This window comes from Stylophora pistillata, chromosome 6, assembly GCF_964205215.1.
Source record: "Stylophora pistillata chromosome 6, jaStyPist1.2, whole genome shotgun sequence".
Classification (NCBI taxonomy): Eukaryota; Metazoa; Cnidaria; class Anthozoa; order Scleractinia; family Pocilloporidae; genus Stylophora; species Stylophora pistillata.
Window position 1 is genome coordinate 1,282,808 of NC_142524.1, and position 14,057 is coordinate 1,296,864.

Sequence of the window (14,057 nt, forward strand, 5' to 3'; positions counted from 1 at the left end):
TGGGAGGTTAAAATGATACTGATCTGTCTATCCACATTGTTATACATTCCACGTGGTACACGATACACAACCGTTATCTCAAGCCCATAGTTCCGTCCATTTACACCGTCATAAGTTGATTTTCTAGGCTTGAAATTAAGACACAGTCAGGCCATGGTTTAAAAGTCACAGCTAAATGGAGACGAGTGTTTCAGTAGTATAGGACTTGGGGCTCTCAGACCAAAACACCAAAAATGGTAAAAAATCAAGCTTTACCAAAGCAATTTATATCATTCTTCAACCGATTCGCAGCGATTCATTTTCGGTAGGCTCAGGACGACTTGATTTTCACCCTCTATAAAACCAAAAATAGTGAAAAATGAAGCTCTATCAAACTGTTTTGTATTACCATCAACCCTAATTATTCACAAGTTTGATAAAAAAAAACACTTAAAGAAAACTCACGTTAACAAAATATTTATCATAATTATTAAAGTAAAACTTGTGAGTAAACTTCTTGAGTAAAGATTGCTAAAATATTTTACTCGTCTGCATCGTCAAGGTTGATGGTTGTGATGCCGTTTACGAAAGCATTCAAACTGAAATCAAATCGAAAATCTATATCGCCAACGTGAGCAGCGCATTGCGCCAATGCTTGTTGTATACCTCTTTCACAACGAGTAATTTGGTTCTGGATAGTAGACACAGACTTCGGCATCTTCTACTTTGAGTAAACCTTGTAAGTAGACTTCTTGAGTAAAGATTGACTCTTCCACTTTGAGTAAAACTTGTGAGTAAACTTCTTGAGTAAAGATTGCTAAAATATTTTACTCACAAAATTTATAATGAAAGCACTTCATATTTATCATCCTATGATTGGTTGAAGGAAATCATACGTGATTCTCAAACAATAGCCTGTTATTTCAGTAATTTGAATGACGAAAATGAACTAATCCGCCCCATTCGAGGTCAACCACGCGGTACTAAGGTGGATAATAACCTCTCAGGAGATGCAGTGATCCCAGACATGTCCAGTTATGGAAATATTGAATACATAAAATCAAAATACACTTAAAGAAAATTCACGTTTACAAAGTATGAAGGAAACTTTGGAAATATTGAATACACAAAATCAAATGAAACAAAAATTATCTAACCCATATATAGGCATGAATAGAAACGAATTACAGAATCTGACAAAAGATCAACTGGTTGAAATAATCATGAATTTAAGACCTGTTCCAAAATATCAACCCAAAACATTGAAGCGTAAATTTAAATTCGCTCCACAGTTCAAAAATGTGAAACAGATGGCTCAAGATTATGAAGAAAACATTATCAAACCACCTATTCCTCTACCAAGAACAAAAAACCCTGTTCCTTTACCAAGAACAAAAATCAATAAGACAAATAAGGCTTTGAAAGGATATACTAAATCATATGAAATAAACATAAAAAACGATAAAGATCCATTACTTCAAATGCAAAGCACAAGATTAGCTGTTGGTAAATATCTTAAAAAGTTATTGGGCAAAATGAAAGGTTTCAAATTCACAGAGACGATGAAAATTACCTTTGAGAAACATATTGGTGATGAAGTTCAAACAAAAACGGCATACTTTAATAGCAAACCCCAAACAATAATAAATGGAACAGAAATAGTAGACTCTTTAAAATTAACAGAAGAACATATAACATTACAAATCGCACAATGGATTTCTGAAGGATCTGGTTGGCGTATTCTATCAGTTGATAATCACTACATAAATATTGTGAAATATAATCCAACCAAAGGTTCATCTTACATTGAACTTCCATCAGAACTTAGACATCATATGAAAGGTTTGATCAATCTAAAAAATACAGATAATGAATGTTACCGTTGGTGCCATATAAGACACTTAAATCCACAAGAGAAGTATCCTGAGAGGATCAAAAAAGTTGACAGAGCTTTTGTTGAGAAATTAGATTACACAGGAATTGAATTTCCGGTGACTATTAATCAAATCAACAAGATTGAAAAACAAAATAAAATCAACGTCAACGTATTTGGCTATGAGAATAAAGAAAAATACCCAATATACATCAGTAAGGAAACGAATAAAAATCATATGAATCTTTTATTAATAACAGAAGAAAATAAGAATTCACATTACATACTAATTAAAGATTTTAATAAGTTTATGTATAGCCAAACTAAACATAAAGCGAGAAAGCACTTCTGTATGTATTGTTTACAGTGTTTTAGTTCTGAAAGAGTCTTAACTGACCACAAAGCTAATTGTCTCCTAATCAATGGAGTTCAAGCTGTTAAGATGCCGACTAAAGACCACAACATATTAAAATTCAATAATCATCATAAGCAACTACCACTTCCATTTGTAATCTACGCTGACTTTGAAGCAATAACCGAAAAAGTCCAAGGTTGTCAACAAACTGATGTAAAATCTTTCACTGAAGCTTATCAAAAACATACTGACTGTGGATATGGCTACAAAGTTGTTTGCACTTACGATGACAAGTATACGAAACCTATTCAAATATATCGTGGCGAGAAAGCTGTTTATAAATTCATGGAACACATGCTTGAAGAGGCGAGATATTGTAAAAAGATTATCAAATCCAAATTTAACAAACCGCTTAAAATGACTAAAGAAGATGAAAAACAATTTGAAAACGCTGATACATGCCATATTTGTGAACAGAAGTATACCAATGAAGATATTAGTGTGAGAGATCATTGTCGCATCACTGGAAAATTCAGGGGCTCAGCTCATCAAGACTGTAATTTGAATTTTCGGATCAGTGATAAAATACCTGTGATATTTCATAATCTGAGAGGTTACGATTCACATTTCATTATGCAAGAAATTGGGGAGATTGTTAAGAACAACAGATATACAAACAAGAAAGGAGAAGAATGTGAAATGAACATTAACGTAATTCCAAATAACATGGAAAAGTATATGGCTTTCATGCTTGGAAATAATCTCACTTTCATCAACAGTTTTCAGTTCATGAGTTCTAGTCTTGATAAACTAGTCAACAATCTGCCTAAAGAAGCTTTCAAATATACCTCAGAACAATTTAAGAAAACCAAATTCGAGCTCATGACTAGAAAAGGTGTTTACCCTTATGATTACATGGATAGCTTTGATAAATTCGATGAGACAGAATTACCAATAAAAGACGAATTTTACAGCATACTGAATAATGAACATATCTCAGATGATGATTACAAACATGCTCAAAATGTATGGAAAAAATTCAAGTTACAAACAATGGGTGATTATCATGATTTATACCTCAAATCTGACATATTGTTGTTGGCTGATGTGTTTGAAAACTTCAGACAAACTTGTCAAAAATATTATAAACTCGACCCTTGTCACTATTTCACAAGCCCTGGACTATCTTGGGACGCTATGTTGAAAATGACTAATATAAAACTTGAATTAATGACTGATATGGATATGTTTCAGTTTATTGAAAAAGGAATGAGAGGTGGTACAAGTTATATTGCGAATCGATATGGAAAAGCAAACAACCAATACATGAACGATTACAATGAAAATGAACCATCAAAGTATATTATGTACCTTGACGCAAATAATCTGTATGGTTGGGCTATGTCACAATACCTTCCGACTGGTGGATTCAAATGGAAGAAGATTGATAAACTCAACCTTGATTCATATAAAGAAAATAGTAAAAAGGGATTGATACTAGAAGTTGATCTTGAATACCCAAAAGAGTTACATGATTTGCATAATGATTATCCATTAGCACCAGAAAAGATTAAAGTCACGCCAGACATGTTGTCACCATACAGTAAACAAATCGCTGAGAAATTTAACATATCAACAGGTCTTGTATCAAAATTGATTCCAACATTGTCAAACAAAGAGAAATACGTTCTGCATTACCGAAATCTTCAGTTATATCTCGATCTTGGAATGAAATTAAAAACTATCCATAGAGCGCTTGAATTTAATCAGTCACCCTGGTTAAAACAATACATCGACTTTAATACACAAAAGAGAACTCAAGCTAAGAATGCTTTCGAGAAAGACTTTTTCAAATTAATGAATAATTCTGTATTTGGAAAGACGATGGAAAATCTTAGAAAGCGTGTTGATGTAAGACTCATCACTGACAAGAATAAGTTGTTGAAATTAGCATCTAGACCAACATTTGTGTCAAGTAAAATATTCAATGAGAATCTGGTTGCTGTACACAAAATCAAAGAAACATTAACTTTAAACAGACCAGCTTATATTGGTATGTGTATTCTTGATCCTTCAAAGACTTTGATGTATAATTTCCATTATGTTTAAATCAAACAAAAATATGGAAATAAAGCAAAGTTATTATTTACAGACACTGATTCACTGACTTATGAAATTGAAGCGGACGATGTATACAAAGACTTCCAGAAGGATAGACATATGTTTGATAACAGTGATTATCCTGAAAACTCTCCATACTTTTACAAAAAGAACAAGAAAGTGATTGGTAAAATGAAAGATGAAGCTGCCGGAGTTCCAGTAGTTGAATTTATTGGTCTGAGATCGAAGATGTATAGTTACATTAAGAATAATAATCAAGGCAGTCGTACAGCGAAAGGTGTTAAGAAGAACGTGATTAAAAAAGACATCAAACATGAAAATTACAAAGATGTTTTATTCAATTCAAAACAAATGCATCACAAGATGAAAACCATCCGTAGTAACGAACATGAAATCTGTAGTTATGAATTAAATAAAGTATCATTAAGTTGCTTTGATGATAAACGATATATTCTCAAGGATGGTATCAATAGTTACGCATACGGGCATTACAATTTAGTATAATGATATAGTATAATGTCTGAATGCGATCTTATGATGTCTGTTTTTAAACATTATGAGAATAACCCACATGTTCTCATTGTTAATACTTTCGGGGAGTTTCTAAGTCGTAATAAAAAGATGCAAAAGGTGTATCATAAAGGAATCACTGATCTTATCATCATTATTCATAATGAAAAGGTCATTTACTGTGAATTAAAGAGACCGGGTAAAAGGATTGAAATGAGACCTGAACAGGTACAATTTAGAAAGAGAGTTGAGGACAAAGATAATTACATTGTAAGCAATGATTTCAACCAAATAATCGATTTTATTGATTACCACGTTTTGAAACATAATTGTCTTAAATTTCAATCCGATGTATGATTCTCCTATGGATCTCTAACAACATATGACGTCACGGCACAGCTGTGCCGTGACGTATGCAATTACTACAAGTGCAGTCTATTTCATGTGTCGAAGGCAACGCTTTATAAACGTACACTGCAAAAGCGTACACTGCAAAAGCGTACACTGCAAAAACGTACACTCCAACGTACACTGCAAAAGCGAAACGGATTACTTTTCTTTGTCTTTTAATAAATTCAGGTTCATGTCATTATGCATACTTAATGACACTAAAAATTGCACGCAACCTAGATAGCTTGTAAATCCTTGAAAGAAACCCAACTGTTGAAATCATTATTATATCCCTTCCATTTAACCAAAGCTCGTTTATTTTTATAATCTCTCTTTATTACTTTATCGATTCGAAATATTTCTTGTTTGGCTTTCAATAATTCAGGTTCATAGAAGCTTCCTTTGATTTCTTCGTTGTTCAAATCTCGCAATCGATAAGTGATTGGATTCGTGTACTGTATCTTGTCGATAATAAATATCTCTTCTGTCCAATTTGGAGTGTAGCCTTTATCGAATACTTGTCTTTTATACTTTGATATTCGAACCTTATCACCGATTTCATATTTCGGTATACGTTGTTTTGATGATGTTAAGATATTGTCATCACCATAGAGATTAAAATAAACTATTCCTTCGTTCTTTTTATTAGACGCTTCTGTTGGTGTCATTTTTATTGATTTATGTTTGGTGTTATTGTACTGACTTAGAATTTTCGGTAAAATGTCGAGATATTGAGTATTGCCTTGGATAGTAAACTGTTTCCACATCTTGTTTTTAATCGTTCTATTCCATCGTTCGGCAACAGACGATTTCTCTTCATTTTCGGTTGAATACAATTTAACACTATTTTTATCCAACAATTCTTCAACATGTTTATTATAAAATTCTTTGCCCTTGTCAGTCCATAGGAACTTTGCATGGTTTTCTTCCTTCTTTGAATATTCTTTTAAACGCTGCAGTGATTGATTCACCCTTCTTGTCTTTCAAAGGTTCAATCCAACCGTATTTACTGAATACATCAATAACCATGAGAAGATATCGATAGCCTTTGTTCCATTTACTGAATTTCTGCATTTCAACCAAATCTGCTGTCCATATTTCATCGATGTGGTTTACAATTATACGCCGCCGAGTGAATTTACGTTTGATGGGTTTGTGTAATTCATTTGCTAATTTGACTTGCCAATTTATTTCACTCGACGGCTTTTCACGTTTTTTTGTCTCACACCAAGACCTAATTTCTGTTTTGTATTGATGACATTTCTAGCTAGCCAATGACCCCATTGACGCTCATTCCATGGTACTGCGTCTAATGCTTTAACCATTTTACGATCAGCTATATTTTTGCATTTTTTATCACCTTTACAAACACTGTAATCAACATCATGCTGCATAGCAATTGCATCAGTCTTTCCAGTGGGTTTATCATATATTTCTAATATTTCACCGGTTGTGGGATTATATTTGACTTGTTTGTTAAGATCGTTATAAGGTCCTGTGTATTTATGACCTGGAAGAGTCCAACCACTTTTTGGTTTAGGTAATTTACCGATGAGTTTATGAATATCAACAGCGCCTCCTTTGTAAAGTGGATTAGTTGGATCATGAACACCTTGAGGTGAATACATTTCCATTGGAAACCATCGTGAATAATCAATGTTTCCTCCACTTATCTTTTTACTCAGATCATTGGTGAAACTGTCAAGAGCTTGATCGAGATATTTGTTGGCTGTTTGTTTGATTTTACTCTTGGCATAATCTGATTTGATAGTTTTTGCAGCACCTTTTCGGGCAAGATAAGCACCACTGTTGGCCAATCCTTTGAAAACCATTTCACCTATTGAATGACTGTTTCCTACATCAAACAATGATCCACCCACAAACTTTGTTTTAGTTTTACCACAGTCTGAACAAATACATTTCAACATCATTCTACCATTTTTTGTTGGTTCATATCTTTCACTTCCTGGGACACATTCAGTAACTTTTTTCTGTTTTACACAATAAGACTTCATATATAAATAACTTATATTAAATTAAAATACTTTGCGATGAATCTTTCATTTTTCATAGTGTCATGTATATCAAACACTTGTAGAAGATCGAAATATGATTTACCTTTGTTCATCTCATTTAAGAAATACAAACAAAAGTATCCACAAGTTGATGTTTTAATGTTTTGAATTTGATTGTTTTGATGTAATAAGGTGATATTCTTCTTTTTAGCATGATTAACCATTTCTTGAAACGGTGGCATTCCAAATGAATCGAAGTAATTGATGACATTATCCTTAACAAAAGTTGTTACCCAATGTGATCCTGACATGTAAGATGGTTCGAGATTGTAAATGAAAAGTGCTTGTTTGTGATTGTGAGGAACCTTTTCATCTCTGCTTAGAACATTGTTGATTGGAATTTTCAGATATTTGCACCATTCAAGTAGATCAAAGTTTGTTAAAGGGATTATTGTATGGAATTTTGTTTTTTTTTTTTCACCTCTGCCATAAGTTCTACCATTTGGCCAATTACCAATAAATGGAGGTGGTGGGCCTAATCTAGGAGCTGATCCACCAGAAAATAAATTCTTAACAAAGTCAATAGCTAATGGAATACCAATTGAAGCAAGGATAGTCCCAATAGCTCCTCCATGTTGAGTCTCTGTTGGTATGATATAAACACCTTGTCCACTTTGTAAAGCATCGAGAATGTCCTTTTTCTGTTTTTCACTTAATAAATGTTTGTATTTAATGAGTTGATCTATTTTATTCTGTGGTATGAGAAAACCTGATCCAGAAATTGATTTAACAACTTGAGAAGCACCTTCTGAAGCCAATCCAGCCAAAGCAGAAAGACCTAATGTTTTTCCAATGGTTGGCAAAAGACTTTTTCCCATAGCGAGTATTGATGTTAAAAGGCTGCCTCCAATTTGGTTTCTCATGTTTGTTTTTGATAATTTTATATCCATACCTTTTTTCATTTGTTTACTTTTTTGTAATCTGTTCATAACTGTTTTTGGAACTAAGAGTCTATCATTTCCACTTAATGAGTTTGAGGATAATCTCAATGTTATTGAATGTTTGTTATGATATGCTTTACTCAAATTCTTTTTTTGATTTGGTGATAGTTTTACATCGATTTCAAATAACTGTACCATTATAATTATATGTTATACAATTCATATTATAAAACATATTTAATTAATGGTGTCAGGTCATTTAGCTGGGGAGTCTATTCAATTGTGGTCTTAGACAATCAACAGTTCATTTCCAACTTTGTTTATTATAACTTCTTGTTCATAGAGTACAACAGCATTAACTGTAAAAACACTATCAGCAGCTGCTTGTGCATTCAGTTTGTATCTGAAAACAAGCTGTTTGGGATCTCTTGTAACCTTTTCAGTTTAAAAGTGAGATCGAAATAAATGACTCCAAAAAGAGAATTGAAATTGCTTAGATTGAGTTGTGTCCCTGAAATATAATCGTTCTTACGCATTGCATAACTCGTCAAATCATTGAATATTCTTACTTTGGATTCGCTATCGTATTCCACTTCAGGATAAAATACACCATTGCCATATTCTAAACGACAAGTTGTAAGGTAAGAACCATTTCCACGATCAGCGTTAATGTTGAAAGTGTCATATTCATATGGATTCAATTCATCATTATTGTCTTTATTTCTCTGTAAATAGACAAATACATGTTTTACATTATCGATGGATGGACTGATTTGAAAAAAGCCTGATGATCTAGTACCAGCTGATTGTTGGAACATTTCTTGATTATAAGTCCACTTATTAACTTTCATATAGTTTGATAGAAACTGTTGATAAAGACTATCTTTTGGAATCAATCGTGGAACCCATAAATAAAATCGATCAATAACCACACGACCATCATCAACAGCAGCCAGTTTTTGGATGAGATTTGCGTCACTTAACAAAGTTAAAGTAAACTGTAATTGCATTGGTGGTAACATACGATCTTCAAGCTCTTCGAAAAATGAATAACGGTTGAGAGGAATGATTAAGTTTACATCATTGTTTCCAGTTGTTAACAATCGTCGAGCTTCAAATCCACCGTTTTGATTTGCATTAGCAATTCTGTAATCTGTATCAAGGTACCACAGACTGTTTTTGGCAACGCTTCTTGAGAAATCATCACTGTATTCAATCAAATTTTTCAAGTTGACTACTTTATGAAGATTATCCGTATCGTAAACAATTTTACCTCCACTTTTAATAGTCATATGTTGAATAAGTGAATGAGCACCGTTGATTACTGACACTCGATCTGCTCCGAAAGCAGCACCATCAGCTAGCTTTTGAACTCGAAACTGGACCTCAAAGTAAGCATTATACCAATCGAAAAAACTACTTCGATCGTTGACGGTGAATTTGTAATCAGCTTTAGATTGGGCATTATTATTAGCTGGGCTGCTAATAACATTATCGAGTTGTATTCGAGTTAATTCGTTTCGTTGTAAATATTCACTTGTTCTAAACATTATATTTATATGTTAGATTATTTTATTTTTTACGTCTTATTCCATCACCACTTATCAGTCGATTTAGAATCATGTCTGTTGATTCTTCTTGTTTGGGTTTTGGTTTTGTAACAGAACTCTCTTGTTTTGGTTTTGGTTTTGTAACAGAACTCTCTTGTTTTGGTTCTGTTGGTTCTGTGTTTCGTATTGAATGTAATTTTTTCATTATATAATCACCAGATTTTTGAGAAACAGCTTTTCCAAGACGTTCTCCAGCATGTGAAACACCTGCATCAAGAGTTTTTTTAGCAAATGGTTTAACAACTGATTTGAATATGGCTTTTATTGGTTTAAATAAATTATCAATAATGATACCAGAACCCTTGTGTTTATAGACAAAACGACCCAATTTTGGATGATAAATTTTTTTGTACTCAATCAATCTCATTATATTAATTAGTTATATTAATTGAGTGGTTTTAACAATAGTGAAAAAGCTGTGTCTTGTCCATTCAAATCAATAATTCTTCGTTTTCCATCAGTGATATAAATACGAATGGTTGATATTCTGCTTTTGTTTACTGGACTAAAAGTGACTCTCTGTGGTTCAAGAGTGAAACTGTATGATGGTTGGATTACACATTATGTCACATGTCATTTTGGTGTTTTGGTCTGAGAGCCCCAAGTCCCATGTCATTATGATGGTTGGATTACGATTATGTCACATCGGAACTTAATAAAAAGTTAGACACTACAACATTCAACAATGAGATAGTGAAAAAATCTGATTCGTCTACTGTCATGCTATTAAATGGTTCTCAAGCAATGACTGGTAACCTTAACCTTGGAAACAATAAAGCAATTAATTCAGCATCACCAACAACTGGAAGTGATCTTTGTAATAAAACATATGTAGACACATCTGTGAACGACCAATTATCTCATAGTATTAGTAACAATTTAAATAATGATCTGGATTATATCATGAATGGTATTATAGGCGATGAATTTAGTGATGAAGACGATATCACTGGGAAATTAATGATTAACAAAGACTTTCATCACTACAATAAAAAGGTAAAACCATTTGAACTAAAACTCGATTCATCAAAAGGTTATTATTCAAGCAGATTTGGAGTCAATATGTACAGTGCAGCAAAATCGGAATACACAGTTGTTTGTGAAATATGGTGGGAATCCAGTAAAATTGAATATAATTCAGTAACTCTGGCTGCTGCAAGTTCTGTTGAGACAATTACAAGACAACGATCAAATCGATTTTCAAATCATATTAGAAGCCTTGTTCATATGACTAAATGGAGCAATACAACACCAAATTATTTGATGTGGGATATTGTAGTTAAATTTAAACAAGGCCAGGCATATGATCAAAAATTAGATATATGGGTTGTAATCTATGGTTCGAAGGGATATCATAACGACATACCAGTTGAAGTTTATGAAAAGTGGTATGCGTTGTTCGATAGCAAACTGTACATTTATCCAGAAGCAGTTTTGAATAAAGAACCAACGACGGCTAGGAACCCAGCGACCAAGAAATATGTTGACAATGTTCAAACATCTTTGCAAACAAACATTGACACTAAAGCAAGTAAAACAGCATTAACAAATGCAACAAAAAAAATTGGTATAGAGGCAAACTATCACATGATAATAATTCGAGAGTATATTTTTATGTGAATGGAACATCAGATCATAGCACCAACGTGTCTCAAAGCAGTAATGCTGATTTCACAGTGAATTCAAGCGATACTTCAAAACTAATTGTCAATAATGCTGGTTTGTATCTTGTCACATTCATCGATGGTGTGAAAAGTGCACATTTGTCACATCTCAAGTTCATTCTAGATAAACCATTCATGACTACTAGCGGTGACATTAATATTCAACTTCAAAACACTAAAGGTTCTTGGCTGACAATAGCCAACACAGTAATATTATATTTCCAAGCAAATACATCACTAAAAATACAGGCTGATAATAGTAATACACTTTTCGATGGAACAAACAACAGTTACATCATGTTAGCAAAACAAGATTAATATATCTAATATTTATATGACTGTGAAGAAAAAGGAAATATTCAATTGGAATCACATATCAAGCGAACTGACTGAAGACCAAATTGTAGAGTTAAAAACTTATTATAAGGTTTACCATCGTAAATGTTGGGCTTATAAAAAGTTAATGAAAAGATTCAAGAAAATCAAACTAATTGGTAACTCTCTATCTGTCATATTTGCAACAGGAAGTATTGCTTCTGCTGTAGCGACAGGAGGTATTTCAATAGTTGCAATATCAACAATCTCTGTTCTTATCCAAGGATTTATGGTTCATAAAAACCTAGATTTAAATATTCAGAATTGCACCTATGCTTACCAAAGTTATCAACATTTGTTAATAAGTATCAAAAATACATTGAGAAGTGGTGAATTTGACATCGATTCATTACGACAAATGATGAGCTGCATCGATGGTGTAGTTACTGATCTAGCCCCTGATGCAGATAAATTATTATTGAGTTATGATTCGAAATTTGTTGATTGAGGATTGAAACGATTTCGTCTCCGATGAGATTTAATATTTGAGCCCAATACTGTTCACATTGTTTCATAGTCTTTTTTGATTTTAAAGTTTTTATTTCATTTGGTGTTAAATTCATCATATGAATTAGTTTACCAATGATAAACTTTAATGATATCATTCTTTTTCTTGAACTGTTTATTTGTGGTTGAACTTGTTCAATGAGATCAAAGACTTTTATAATTTTGTCTATGTGGTTTTTATTTATTTGAATGCGGGTTTTATCACAAATATCATAAATGATATTTTTTACACAGTATTTTCTGTTATAGACTGATTTTCTGCTAAATTTGAACCAATTTTTATAGAAATCAATGAATTTGGTAGAATCTTTGAAATATTGGCTATGAACTTGTCCACAATTAATACAAACGAAGAAACCATTATCTAAACGAATACTTTGATTCACACAACATTTTTCTTCAATGGGCTTATTATTTTTCCGGATAACTTTATCACAGAAAGGACAGCAATATGTTTCCGCTTTTATTAAAGCATCATGAATTTCTTTATTACATTCCATATTTTGTTAACGTGAGTTTTCTTTAAGTGTTTTTTTATCAAACTTGTGAATAATCAGGGTTGATGGTAATACAAAACAGTTTGATAGAGCTTCATTTTTCACTATTTTTGGTTTTATAGAGGGTGAAAATCAAGTCGTCCTGAGCCTATCGAAAATGAATCGCTGCGAATCGGTTGAAGAATGACTATTCCTATACCGATTTTCGCTGTATTCTTAATTTTTGAACATTTAGATATCATTCAAATATAAAGTGCATGATACCTGGTTCCCCAGGGGGTTCCCCGCTGACAAGTCTGGACATGTCTGGGAAAAAGGAAATGCGTCATAGCTAATAGCTATCGTTTGAGAACCAATCATAGGATGATAAATATGAAGTGTTTTCATTATAAATTTTGTGAGTAAAATATTTTAGCAATCTTTACTCAAAAAGTTTACTCACAAGTTTTACTTTAATTTTTATGCTAAATATTTTGTAAACGTGATTTTTCTTTAAGTGTATTTTGATTTTTTCGATTTTCATTTTTTCTCATGATTGCCATCATTATAAATTTCATTATAAATTTTGTGAGTAAAATATTTTAGCAATCTTTACTCCAGAAGTTTACTCACAAGTTTTACTTTAATTTTTATGATAAATATTTTGTTAACGTGAGTTTTCTTCAAGTGTTTTTTTTATCAAACTTGTGAATAATTAGGGTTGATGGTAATACAAAACAGTTTGATAGAGCTTCATTTTTCACTATTTTTGGTTTTATAGAGGGTGAAAATCAAGTCGTCCTGAGCCTACCGAAAATGAATCGCTGCGAATCGGTTGAAGAATGATATAAATTGCTTTGGTAAAGCTTGATTTTTTACCATTTTTGGTGTTTTGGTCTGAGAGCCCCAAGTCCTATACTACTTGTTTCTTGCGGCGAACTCACTTCAAAGTTTAAGCGCAGGAAAGCTTGCACAAACCATGCACATCAGCGTCTTCATGAGCTGGAGTTTTATGCCACACAGCCAAGTGCAGAAGTACATTTCCGTCACAAGTGCGATGGTCTAAACGCAGAAGCCTACCTACAAAGTTCGTTACGTTGGTATTTTGAACTTCAAGTTTACCGTATACGACCAAAAGATATAGACCATAGTAACGTAATTTTTTTGCAATTTCCCAGGTTTAAAATCAGTCTCCGTCAGTTTTCATTTGCATCGACTAGTTTTTCAAACACGTCTTCTAT

At 32.7% G+C, this 14,057-nt stretch overlaps 1 protein-coding gene and 1 pseudogene across 6 annotated transcripts in view; both read right to left on the reverse strand.

Annotated features, from left to right (window-relative positions):
• The window catches only part of LOC111347261 (protein fem-1 homolog B-like), a 79,702-nt gene that overhangs the window by 50,009 nt on the left and 15,636 nt on the right, over nt 1–14,057 (reverse strand). The window contains exons 1-3 of one of the 6 annotated variants that reach the window (XM_088762422.1): nt 3,579–3,714; nt 1,785–1,832; nt 256–334 (exon numbers count right to left, since the gene is read on the reverse strand). The exons of 1 other annotated variant lie outside the window; for it this stretch is intronic. The gene's annotated coding sequence lies outside the window, so the exon portion shown is untranslated. Of the gene's footprint in view, nt 1–255; nt 825–1,784; nt 1,833–3,284; nt 3,344–3,578; nt 3,715–14,057 lie in introns of those variants that run through there. 4 more of the 6 variants (XM_088762423.1, XM_088762420.1, XM_088762421.1 and 1 more) reach the window with 4 other exon arrangements.
• LOC148727659 (uncharacterized) lies at nt 8,377–9,813 on the reverse strand (annotated as a pseudogene).